Source organism: Suricata suricatta, chromosome X (assembly GCF_006229205.1).
Source record: "Suricata suricatta isolate VVHF042 chromosome X, meerkat_22Aug2017_6uvM2_HiC, whole genome shotgun sequence".
Taxonomy (NCBI): domain Eukaryota; kingdom Metazoa; phylum Chordata; class Mammalia; order Carnivora; family Herpestidae; genus Suricata; species Suricata suricatta.
The window spans coordinates 44,376,912-44,390,742 of NC_043717.1; positions in this window are offsets into that span (position 1 = coordinate 44,376,912).

Here is a 13,831-nt window from a genome sequence, read left to right on the forward strand (position 1 = left end):
GCAGCCACCGCCGCTGCAGTGCCAGGCATCGCCGGCCCGGGCCCCGCGCGGGGATTGGGCTCGGCGGGGCCGGGGGCCTGCTGAGGAGCGCGGTCTATGCGGCAGCGGCTGGGTGAGGATCCGGGGCTGCGCTCCGCGCGGGCTCTCTCGTAAGAGGCGAGCCACTTCCGTGGCCCCGGGGCAAGCGGTCGGTTAGTTCGGAGTGCGGGGTCTCTTTCTCCCCGAATGGTAATCGATCTGGGCTCTTCTGACTGGTCGGAAAGGGTTCTTCCTCCCGCCGCAGCGGAGGCTGGGGGGCGGAGGGGAGGGGAAGGGAGGGTTGGGCAGGGTAGGGAGGGAAGAGAGGACCGCGGTGGCTGGGGGCGCGCGTGTGCGTCGCGCTCTTGGGCTGCGGGGCTCGCCCTCAGCCAATCCGTCTGGACGATGCTTCAGCCGCGGGGGCAGGGTAACAGCTTCGGCCTCGGTCTCCGCGGCGGCGGACAGGAAGGAGCCGGAGAAGGGGGATGGGGAGGCGGGAGCCGTCGCTGAAGCAGCCGCAGCCACAGCGGCGCTGGGACCTAGTTACCCGGGCACCGCCCCCTCGACCGGGATTTGCGCTTGGCCACGCCCCCTCACTTTGACCCGCCTCACTTTTCTCTGCTACCGCCCCCAAAGGCCCTCCTTCTACCCCTTAAAAGTTTCCCTTAGCCTTGGTTCCCCATCCCTTCGTGGTCCCACAAAGGCAAGTCTCTGAGCTTAAACCTCAAATCTGCCTTTCTGTCCCTCTCTCAGGTCTTCCTCTGTCTGCTCGCAATCTCTTTTCCAGAAACCTTTCCACAGGTTCCAGAGTCTCCCTAGTGCTTGGCTCATAGAGTACTTGTCTTTGATACACTTCTCTCCACTCAGACTAGACCTTATGGTCCCTTAATTCGCCACTCTCTTGCCAATAGCCTCAGTTCTCAGGATTGTTGCATCCGCCTGGCAACATCCCAACCTTGGATCAGCCCAACTGTCTGCCGTTTCCATGCCTGTGCAAAGGCCGCTAAACATTGCCGGAGAAAACTACTCAGCCTCATAGATTTGTGCTACTATAAACTCATGGTCTCCAGCTTCTACTAGGTCCTCAGTACTGACCCACAACTCTACTGTGTCCCTAGTCTGCTCTCTCTCCAATGCTCCACAGCACCCCTTTCAAACCTCCCTTCTCCTCAAACCACCAACTTCTTTATCTGCTCCTAAGCCTCAGCAGATGACCCCACCTCCTACTTCACAGAGTAAACAGAGGTCACTAAAAGGAAGTTCTTGACTTTTTGCTACCAAACCTACAGAGTCCTTGCTCCTTCCCTTCATCATCTAACCATACTCAGGTCTCTTTCATGTGAAAACAAGTAAACAGTTACTGAAAGGTCTCTGTCTCCAGCCACCACCCTCTCGTCTCCTCTTTATAAATTCTCAGAAGAGTTGCCTACATTTAACTGTCTCAGGTTTCCCACTTCCCACTTATCTTTCAACCCACTCCAATCTGCCTCCACCACTTGCCTAATACTGCTCTCTTATCAAAGTCTGCCACAGCCTATGTCACAAAATCTAATAGAATCTTTTCAAAGGCTATATCCTACTTGACTTCTTCATAATATTTGGCACTTGTGACCACTTCCTCCTCCTTAAGCCACTTCCAGGACACCGCACTCTCATTTTTCTCCTACTACCTTGGTTAAATTCCTTTATTTTCCAGGATCCTCTTTGTCCAACCCTTAAATGTTGGTGTTCCTTAGGGATTTGTCCTGGGCTCTCTCATCTTCTCTGTCTGTGTTCTTTACTTCAATTATTACATTTGCTCTCATGGCTTCAATTATCATCTCTTTGCTGATGACTCTGAAAGTGACACCTCTTGAGGAGGTCCAGATATTTCTCCTGATGCATGCATTCAACTGGTTATTAGACAGCTCTACCTGACTATTCCACAAGCACCTAAAACCTCAGCTTTTCATCACCTCAAGCTATTCTTCTCCCAACCTGTTTGTCCTTCTTTGTACATCACTTCTGTGAAAGAACCCAGTTAAATCAGAAACCTGTTACACCCCTGACCCTTCTCTCTCCTCTACCCCCATGCAATCACCAAATCTTGTCATTTTTGCCTCCTGAATATCTTCCAAATTTATTCATGTAGTCTCTTCACTTCTCCTGATATGACCCTAGTGTAGGCCAGCACCACATCTAACCTGAAATACTGTCACAGCCTCCCTTTTTCAGTCTTGTTCCCTGGAATCCCATACTGTGGGTAGTATGATCTCTTGAAAAAGTAAATCAACTCATATCACTCCATGCTTAGAATCCTTTATTCTTCAACAGGGAAGATTAAGCTGGGCCTTTGATGATTTGTTTAGCCTCTGCCTACTCTCAGACTTCATCCTTGAGTCTAAGTTAAAAGTCTTAAACCATTCCTTAGTCTCTCTAGCCTCTGAGTCTTTGCATATGCTGTTGCCTCTGTGTGAAACTCTCCACATTTCCCCAGTTCCACTTCATTTGTTCTTCAGATCTCTGCTTATTTGATGAATGTCTTTTGGAGCACACACCATAGGCCAGGCACCATGTGAGGCACTTGCTATGCAGTAGTGAATGAGACTGACATGAACAGGGCCATGAGTTTATGGTCTGGTGCTGGAAAGGACGGGAGGTAAACACACATAATTACAACACCTAACACACGCATAACTACAAATTGTGATAAGGGTGTATAAAGAGATAGAGCAGAGTGATAGGAAGGAGAATAACCGGTGGGGACAATGTAGTCTGAGGGGGTCAGGCAAGACCTGATATTTAAGCTGAGATGTGAAGGGGTAGGCGTTAGCATATGATGAATGGAGGCAAAAGTGTTTCGCACAGAGGACAGAGCAAGTGGGAAGGCCCTGGGCAGAAAGGGAAATGGTATACTTAGGAACTGCAGGAAGGCCAATGTGGCTGGACCATAGTGAGCTGAGAGTAAGAGGAGTGGGATATGAGGCCAGAGAAGTAGGCGGAAACCAGATTATGTAGGGCTTTATAGGACATGTGAAGGAGAAAGGATCTTATTCTATGAGCAATGGAAAGGTATTGAAGCAGTACTTTTAAATGTATGTCAAACTGCAGAGGGTACTGAAACCGATTTGAGAAAAGAATAGAAAATAACAATGTATGATAGAATTGTGTAGGGGGGGTAAATTTGTTTCATGAAACTTTTGTTTCAGTTTGTATCATATGAACTGGATCATGATAAAATAGTATCTCTTTTGTAGATAATTCACATCTCCCAATGCTGAAATACATTACATTGGAAGGTTTTTAATTTGAGATTGACATGGTATAATTTAAAAAGAGTACTTGGCTTCTGTGGATTGGATTGGAGGTGGGCAAGATTAGAAGCCTACTGCAGTCAGAGATAATAGTAAGTAGACTAAAGTGGTGGCTGTGGAGATGGAGAGATGTAGACAGATTTGAGAGGTATTTAGAACTGAAAGGGGTTGGTGTGGTAGCTTGGGGTGGGAGGGAAAGGGAGGCATTAAAGATGTGTCCTAGGGACCCGACTTGGGCTAGGTCATTCACTGAGATGAAGACAGAAAGAAGAACAGATTTTCAGGGGGAAGATCAAGGATTCAGTTCTATACTTCCTTAAGATAATCAAGTGGAGAAGATAAAGCAGGTAATGGTATATACATCCCATGGGAGAGGTCTGGGTTTCAGATATAAATGAGGGTTGTGAGTATAGAGATGGCATTAAAAGTCATGACAGAGGAGGTCAGTCTGAAACAGAGCAAAGAGAAAGAAAGAGGATCCTTGACTGAGCTCCAAGGAACTCCAACTTGAGAAATTGGGTGAAGGAGCAGGAGTTGGCAAAGAGACTGAGAAAGAGGCAAAAGAGATAGGGACATACCTAGGGTTGTGTTGGAGATTTTTAAAAAGAGTGCTGAGAAGTTAACTAAGATGACGATTGAAAAGGGTTCATTGGATATGGCAACATGGATATTGCTAGTGACCTTGATAGTAGTTTTGGTGGAGTGGTAGGAGTGAACACCAGAATGAATGAAGAGGGAATGCATACACCGTTGGTGGGAGTGTAAATCAATACAACTACTCTAGAAAAAGTCAGACATTTTCTAGTAAAGCTGGATGATGCACATACTCTATGACCCAGTCTTTTTAGGTACATATCCTAGAGCAGTGGTTCTCACAGTGTGGTCTGGATTATCCTGGGGTCAGAAGTGGGGGTAAGGAGCCAAAACCATAATACTAGTAAAGTGTAATTTGCTTCTTTTACTTCCATTCTCTCAAGAAAGTAAAATGGAGTCTTCTAGATATCACAACAGATTGAATGCAGAAGCAGGTATGAGCATCCAGCTGTCTTCTATTAAGCCATACAGTAAAGAGATTTGCAACAATTTAAAACAATGCCACTCTTCTCACTGAATTATTTTTGTTTTGGAAAACAGTTATTTTCATAAAATATTTATTTAAATATGATGGTTTATTATTGTTATTTTAAAAGTAATATACTTAAGCTTTTGCGGTTTTAATTTCTAATGTAGCAGGTATCAATTGTTATAACCCACATTAATGAAAGCTATTTGGGGGTTGTGCAGTGATTTTTAAGAATATAAAGGAAGTTCTGAGTTTTTTTTAATGTTTTATTTATTTTTGATACATAGAGAGACGAGCATGAGAGGGGGAGGGGCAGAGAGAGAAGGAGACACAGAACCGGAAGCAGGCTCCAGGCTCTGAGCTAGCTGTCAGCACAGAGCCCGACGCGGGGCTTGAACCCACTAACGTGAGATCTGACCTGAGCCGAAGCCGGAGGCTTAACCGACTGAGCCACCCAGGCGCCCCGGAAGTTCTGAGTTTAAAAATAGTTTGAATATCACTCCCCTAGAGAAATTCTTGTACATGTGTACTGGGAGACACTACAAGAATATTCACTGAAGCCTGTTTGTAACAGTAAGAAATGGAAACAAGAGTATGGGATGAATTAATTCAGACATATTTATACAATGAAATACTATAAAGAAATAAAAAATGGATGAACTCTAGCTACATGTATTAACATGTATGATGAAACTCGGAAAACCTAATGCTCATTCAAAAAAAGTTATAGGATAATATGTTTATATAAAGAGGAAAACATGAAAAATTACACGTTATATGGATACAGTCATATGTTATAAAACTACGCTGAAAAGCAAAGAATGAAAAGTGAAAAATTCAGGACAGTGGTTACCTCAGGGAGGGGAAAGAGATGTGACTGGGAGGGTTTCCCAGGGGTGTTTGTCATTTGGCAATGATCTGGTTTTGAAGCTAGGTGATGGGTCAGATATTTATTATTTATTCAAACCGTTCATATATGTATATTCTAAAGTATATGAAGTATATCATGAAAAAGAAATAAACGTTATTTAACAAACAGGAATAATTGTATAGAGTGCTGTTGAGAGCATAAATTATTACAAGACCTTCCATGAAATATGACGGAACAGAATATCTGCCTCACCCCCATTGAAGTGGACCTGGGTGTGTAGGCAATTCCACTGAGAAGCTTTGCTGTGAAGGGGAACAGAGCCCAGAGAGATAAGGAGATGGTAGGAGGAGGGTTAAATAGTTATTTTTTAAAGTTTATACATTTATTTTGAAAAAGAGAGAGAGAGAGAGAGAGAGAGAGAGAGAGAGAGAGAGAGAACAAGCAGGGGAAGGGAGAGAGAGAGGGAGAGAGAGAATCTCAAGCAGAGCCTGATGCAGGGCTCGAACCCATGAGCCATGAGATCATGACTTGAGGTGAAATCCCGAGTCAGATCCTTAACCAGCTGAGCCCCCAGAAACCCCCAAAGAATGACTTTTTTAAAAGATGGGAGATAGTAGACTATGCTCCTTTGTTGCTAGGAATGGTCCAGTAGAGGGGGAGAGGACAAAGATGCAGAAGAGAAAGGGAAAGGAAGGGTTGGGATCTGGGGCACTGAGTCTCCAAGAGGAGGAAGGTCTTCAGGCCCCTCACTGTAGCTGGTAGGAATAAGACAGAGCTGAACACAGTTAATGGGAAGTTTAGAGATTCAGTGGTGAGATCAGGGCCCTGTAACCATTCGTGATGTCTGATGGCTTCTATTTTTTTCACTGAAGCATGAGGTAAGGTCATTTGCTATAGAAAGAATAAAGATATTAGACTTTCTTAATAGCACAGTTGACAGAAATTTGTTCCTTAGAAAAGTTTCAGGTTCACAATAATCTATATTTTTAGGACTTATTGAGTGTGGGAAAACTTCTGTTTAGTTTCTTTCATATATGAGTTGTTAGATGTGAAGGCATTTCAATTTTCTTGCAAAATAACAAATCCTCAGTACTCTTTGATTTTACACTGGTTGTTAAGCAGAGCCTTAGAAGGGACCTGTGCAAATAAGGGGTCCTGAACCTTTACTGACTTCTGTATAAATCTGCTTCTGGCCTCTTTGAACTACCCCCTCCTCCAGGAAGCATTCTCCGATTGTCTCAGGCTGGGGTTCTTCTACAGTTTATTACTGTCACTCATAGGACTTTTTTCTAGTCTCTCTGAGCTAGCCAGATCAGCCTTTTTCACTGGATGGAGGGAGCTTGAGAGGGTTAGGAGTCAGACATGCTTACCTTGGCTCAGCAGGTTTCCATCAGTGTCAGTAAGTCTTCACAGAAGCAGTGTGGCATGGTGGTCAAATGTGTAGACCCTGGAGCCAGGCAGACTAGAATTTGTTTGTTTGCACCTCCAGTTCATGGTCAGGAAAAGATTCATCCTAATCCTTGTTCATGAAATACTTTTGCCATTGGCCCTGGCTGGGGCTTCATGCCTAGTTCCTCTGTGTGACCTTGGGCAAGTTACTCATCACTTTGAGTCTCGGTTTCTCTATCTGTAAACTCAGAATGATGATAATAATACCTACTATATCAGAGTTGTAAAGATTTAATGGCAAAACCCATGCAGTGCATACACAGTTCATAGAACCTAATATTTAACAAACAGTAGTCCTCCACATGATTGGGAATATATTCTAGGTAGAGGATAACGAAGGCCAGGGCCTTGCCTTCCTAAGCTCATAGCTAGTGAGCACCACACAGCCCAGTACCAGCCCTGATATATCCAAGATACTTTCAAGCTGTTGGATCAAGATGACTTTATCTTTGTCTTTCTTATTTTTTACTGTATTCCCCCTCCTCAAGTTCACCATCACTGTTAACCACCTCTCAGACACCCCCATCTCTGTCTACATTTTGCTTTCTCTTGTCTTTCTGCTCTGGTGGTTTCTTTTTCCTGTCTCTCCTATTCTCTCTCCATCTCTCTCCTCTCCTTGCTCCACTCGCTCTATATTGTGTATGTTGGGGGTTGCCTTGTCTCCATCTTGTCCCTATCTACTCTTCTTCATCTGAGTCTCTGTCCTCATATATATATATACTACCACATTGCCCTACCTCATTTGTTTCTGAATTTCTGTGTGTTCCAGAATTTGTCTTTTCTATTTCTTTTTCAGCTCTCTTTGGCTTTTTGGCCTCTTTACTGTCTGTCTTTCTGTCTCTACTGCTCTTTCCCTATTTCTCTCTGGATGTTTCCCAGTCCACATCTTTCTGTTTGTATTGCTGCCTCTCTTCCCCATCTATCTTTCTCTATTCTCGTCTTTCTGTTCCATTCTATCATCTCCCCTCCTCCCTGTAATATTTGTACTCTTTGTTTCTATGTCTCATACACCTCTTTGTTGGTGTTTTTGCCCTTCTTTCCCTATTTTATTCTCTCCTCATCTTTTCCTTTTCTCGCTCTTACCATCTTTTTTATTGGATTGCTCTCCTCATGTGCCTGTTTCTCATCTCCATCTCTCTGTCCCTACTGGGTTTCATCTGTTTGCTATCTTGTCCCCAGCTCCCCATTCCTCTGTCTCTCTTTGTCACTGACAGAGTAGCCAAGGGTACAGTCGTGGTGCTAGATTGTTTGAATTCAGATCTTAATTGTGCTGCTGACTTGCTGTGCCTCGGTGTCATCTGCAAAATAGGGTTGATAACAGTACCTGCTTAACAGAATTACTGTAAGCATTAAATGAACTAACACATGTACAGTTTGAAGGGCCATGCCTCAGACATAACAAATGCTCAAAAGTGTCAGCTTCTATATCATCAGCCTCTCTCCTCATCTTCATCACTATCTGTTTCTATCTTTGTTTATCTCATCCAGCCACCTTCTTCCTATAATATACCTGGCTATTATCTTTTCTGTGTCCCTCTTTGTCCTCATCCTTTACATAGTTGCCTCTCTGACCTCATCTTTCTCTCTCTCCCTACTTCATGCCTCATTCCTACCAGTCCCTCTTTCTCTACCCTGTCCACTCCATCTCTGTATATCTGTCCCCATCCTTATTTATTTATCTCCATTTCTGAGTATTTGCTCCCAAGTTTCAGTCCCTGTTTATTTGTCTCCCTTTTTCTTTACCTCCTGTTATCATTTCTGTATCTGTTCATCTCTTCCAAAATCTAATCTTTATTTATCTATTTAATTTCAAAAATCTTATTTTGTTTCTTTGTCCTCGTCTCCCCATGTCTTCCCCTGGCCTCTCTGGACACTTTGGATCAGAATTGGTCTGGTAGATAATGTGGAGCTATAAAAGTGTTTAGGAGAAAGAAGTAGGCCTGGCAAGAGGCAAGTGGCAGGGTGTGGAATTTCATGGCTCTGCCAAATTCTCCTGAAAGACAAGGCCTCTGAGGTCAAGGTTAGCATAAACCCCCTCAACTCAGCCTCTTGAAAAAAGACAAAGAATGCTGCAGTTATTGGGAGGACCAGGAAGGGGTATTTTTCTGAGTGAAATTCCATCCGGAAGCTGGAATCCAGAGCATTTCCTGTTGTAATGTTTCTTCCAGACTTGGAGAGTCTGAACTTGCCACGTAGCATGTGTGCTCCATGCATATATTTCTACAGTGAAACACAAAGATGCATACAGAATTCTCCCTACCCTTAGAAACACAGATATGTGCAGAGACATAAAGATGCACACAGAATCATGAACCCTCATAGTTGTAGATACTCTGAGAGATGGAAAAATACACTGAACGAATCAACACTGGCAGAGATGCAGACATACACATAGACACTGAGAGACCCATGGAATTACCCTCTTAAAGCTCAGGGACACATCCAAACAGATAGAAAAATAGCTACACAAAGGATCATCCAGCTAATTTCCCTTTGAAAAATTGTTCTCTTTCAGTTTATTTTCATATAAATAGAAACACATTAGAGCATCATGTATAAACACACATTTATAAAAGTGCACATGCTCATATACAATCACAAATATCCAAAGCAACAGAGAATCACACATAGCCATTGCTTCGCTGGAACTGTAAAGGTAGCCCAACTCCCTCTGGTCCCAAATGACAGATATGCTGCTCGTTCATTGCTCCCCTGTACATGAGGGTACTAGGTAGTCCAGCCAGAAACCTATTAGGAATTAGATAAAAATAATTGGAAAATCTAAGTAAAACTTTATTCCTAGAAAAATATAAAATGACAAAAATGGAATAGTAAGAAGTAAAGAACTTGAATAGACCATTAAGTATTAATGAAATGGAAAGGGTGGGCAAGGACATCCTTTCCTCCCAAGATCCAGAATCAGAGAAGTTTGCAGGTGTATTGTGCCAGATTCACAAGGAATACTTACTTTTCTTCTTATATAAGGTATTCCAGAAAATAAAAAAGGAGAGAAAGCCGCCTAGCTCATTTTATTAGTCTAGGATAATCTTCAAACCTTGGTTCTAAAACCAGATAAGGACAATAAAAGAAAAGAAAATTATAGGCTCATTTCAATTATGAATATAGATGCACAGATCCCAAATAAAATATTAGCTAACTGCATCCAACAGTAGTACGTTAAAAAAGTATATCACAATTGAATGGAGTTTATTCCAAGAATGCAAAGAGAATTCATTCAACCTCAGAATAATCTATGGATGTAATTTACCAGACTAATAAAGGAAAAATACTTACAGGATTATCTCAATTAATGTAGAATAAGTATATTACATTCTCTCTTACGATGAAACTCTTAGCAAACTAGGAATAGAAGGCAAATTTCTTTTTTTTCATAAATAAGCTCTATGCCCAACATGGGGCTTGAACTCATGACCCTGAGATCAAGAGTTGCATGCTCTACTGACTGAGCGAGCCAGGTGCCCCAGGAGGCAAATTTTTTTTCCATAATATTTTATTGTCAAATTGTTTTCCATACAACACCCAGTGCTCTTCCTCATAAGTGCCCTCCACCATCACCACCACCTCTTTCCCTCCCTCCCCCTTCCCCCTCAACTCTCAGTTCATTTTCAGCATTCAATAGTCTCTCAAGTCCTGCATCCCTCTCTCTCCCCAACTCTCTCTCCCTCCTCTGCTCCCCCTGGTTCTCCATTAGGTCTCTCCTGTTTTCCTGTTAGACCTATGAGTGCAAACATATGGTTTCTGTCCTTTCTCAGGAGGCAAATTTAACTTGGTGAAGGTAACATATCAAGACCCTACAACATGTTTTATACTAAATAGAGTAACTTAAGATACATTTCCTTGAAGATTGAGGATAAGACTAGATACTCTCACCAACTACTGTTCAACATAGAACTGGAAGTCTTGGTCAATACTATAATGGGAGAAAAAGAAATAAGATGTATAAGGATTGGAAAAGAAGAAATAAAAGCAACTGATTCAACAGACATACTATTAGAATTAAAAAAGGAGTTCAGTGAGGGGGCCAGGCAAAAAAACAACTTATAAAAATCAATAGTATTTTTTTGTTTTCCATTTTCTTACTTGAGTACAGTTGACACACAATATTACATTAGTTTCAGGTATACAACTTAGGAATTTGACAAGTTTATACATTATGCTATGTTCATCACAAGTATATATAGCTAACCTCTGTCCCATTACATTGCTATAATATCACTGACTGTATCCCTTATGGTGTGCCTTTTATTGCTGTGACTTATTCATTCTATATATAGAATATATAGATATATCCTTTATATCCCTCTCTTCTTTATTCATTTTCACCCCTCTATCTTTTTCCTTTCTGGCAACCATAGGTCTAATTCTGCTTTTTATTTATTCATTTTTTAGATTCCATTTATGAGTGGAATCATATGGTATTTGGCTTTATCTGACTTATTTTATTTAGCATAATACCCTCTAGGTCCATTCATGTTTTCTCAAATGGCACAATCTCATCCTTTTTTTTAATGGCTGTGTAATATTTTATTTCTCTATCTATCTATCTATCTATCTATCATTTCATCCGTTTTTTCTCTTCTTTTTTTTAGTTAACATATGTTGTAATATTCGTTTCAGGAGTAGAATTTTATCACTTACATATAACACCAAGTGCTCATCATAACAAGTGCCTTCCTTAATACCCATCACCCATTTAGCTCATCCCCTATCCACCTCTCTCCATCAACCCTCAGTTTGTTCTTTATTGTTAAGAGTCTCTTATGGTTTGCCTCTATTTTTCTTTTTTTCTCTTCCCATATGTTCATCTGTTTTGTTTTCTAAATTCCACATGTGAGTAAAATCATATGGTACTTTTTTTCTTTCTCTGATTGACTTATTTTGCTTAGCACTAATCACTCTAGCTCCATCCACATTGTTGCAAATGGCAAGATTCATTCCTTATGATTGCTGAGCAATATTCTATTGTATATATATATACTGCATCCATATCCATTCATCAATCAGTGGACACTTGGGCTCTTTCCATAGTTTGGCTATTTTTGATAATGTTGCTATAAACATCAGGGTGCATGTACTCCTTCAAATCTATATAGTTTAAATGTTTTTTAATGTTTTTATTTTATTTTGAGAGAGCAAAGAGTGAGCGGGGGAGGGGCAGAGAGAGAGAGGGAGACACAGAATCTGAGCAAGCTCCAGGCTCTGAGCTGTCAGCACAGAGCCCGACGTGGGGCTTGAACCCACAGACTGTGAGATCAGGACCTGAGCCGAAGTCGGATGCTTAACCGACTGAGCCACCCAGGCCCCACCCCCCTTCAAATCTATATTTTTGCATCATTTGGGTAAATACCTATTAGTGCAATTGCTGGACTGCAATGTAGTTCTATTTTTAGTTTTTTGAGGAACCTCCATACTGTTTTCCAGAGTGGCTGCACCAGTTTGAATTCTCACCAAGAGTGTAAGAAGGTTCCCCTTTCCCCACATCCTTGCCAACATTTGTTGTTTCCTGTTGTTCATTTTAGCCATTCTGACAGGTGTGACGTGTATACCACATCTTTCTTATGTATTCATCTATTGGTAGACACTTAGGTTGCTTCCATATCTTGGTTATTATAAATAATGCTGCAATAAACATAGGGGTGCATATATATTTTTGAGTTAGTTTTCATTTTCTTTGGCTAAGTATCCAGTAATGGAATTACTACATCATATGTAGTTGTATTTTTATTTTTTTTGAGGAACCTCTATACTGTTTTCCACCATGGCTGTATCAATTTACATCCTATCAATAGTGCCCAAAGATTTCCTTTTCGCCACATCCTCTCCAACACTTGTTTTCTCTTGTCTTTTTGATACTAGCCATTCCAACAGGTGTCAGGTGATATCTCATTGTGGTTTTGATTTGATTTCCCTGATGATTAGTGATGTTAAGCAGCTTTTCATAGGGATGATACAAGTTCTTTATATATTTTGAATATTAACCCCTTATTGGATATATCATTTGCAAATATCTTTTCCCATTCAGTAGGTCTTCTTTTGTTTTGTTGATGGTTTCCTTTGCTGTGTAAAAGCCTTTTATTTTGGTATAGTCCCAATAGTTCAATTTTGCTTTTGTTTTCCGTGCCTTAGGAGACATATCTAGAAAAGTGTTCCTAAGGCTGATGTCAGAGAAATTACTGCCTGTGTTCTCTTCTGGGAATGGTGTTTCCTTACATTAGCAATAAACAAGTAGAAAAAAAGGTAATTAAAAATCAGATACCCAAAATTAGTCACTAGGCCAAAATATAAACTTTTCTAAACATCAGGGTCACTACAAAAATACCAATCAAAACAGACTACATAGTAAAATAGTTTTTAAAAAATGTTCAATTATTTTGAGAGAGAGAGAAAGAGAGTAAGTACATGTATGCACGCGTGCATATGAGCAGGAGAGGGGCAGAGAGAAAGGGAGAGAATCTCAAGCAAGCTCTACACTCAGTGCAGAGCCAGATGCTGGGCTCGATCTCACAACCATGAGACCCTGACCTGAGCAGAAATCAAGAGTCAGATGCTTAACTGACTGAGTCATCCAGGTGCCCCTAAAATACTTTTAATATATAAATGTATAGCTAAAAAGGAAAATAAAAGTCAAAATAATATGAGAATAGTAACACCAAACATCTTTTGTATGAATAAATATAAATGGTGTTAACTTATTTGTTTAAAGAAAAATATATTCCCATTGGATCACTGAGTAAAACCCAAATGCTGTATTCAAGAAAATCAACAAAAACAAATTGATCCAAAAAGGTTAAAAATACAAGAAAGGTCAAAGGTATACCAGTCTAATGTAAATAAAGAAAACATGGATTGCGATTTAGTTATCAGCAAGTCAGGAATTCAGAACGGAAGGCATTAACTGATTATCAAGGTCATGAAAAACCAGGATAGATTGAGGAAGTGTCACAGGTTGGAGATATGATGACTAAATGCATTATGGGATACTGGGTGGGAGACTAGATCAGAAAAGAGACATTAGTGGAAAAATTGGTGAAATCAAAATAAAGTCTGGAGTTTAGTTAATAACAATGTAGTAATACTTAGCTTTGACAAATGTAGTCATACAAGATATTAACATGA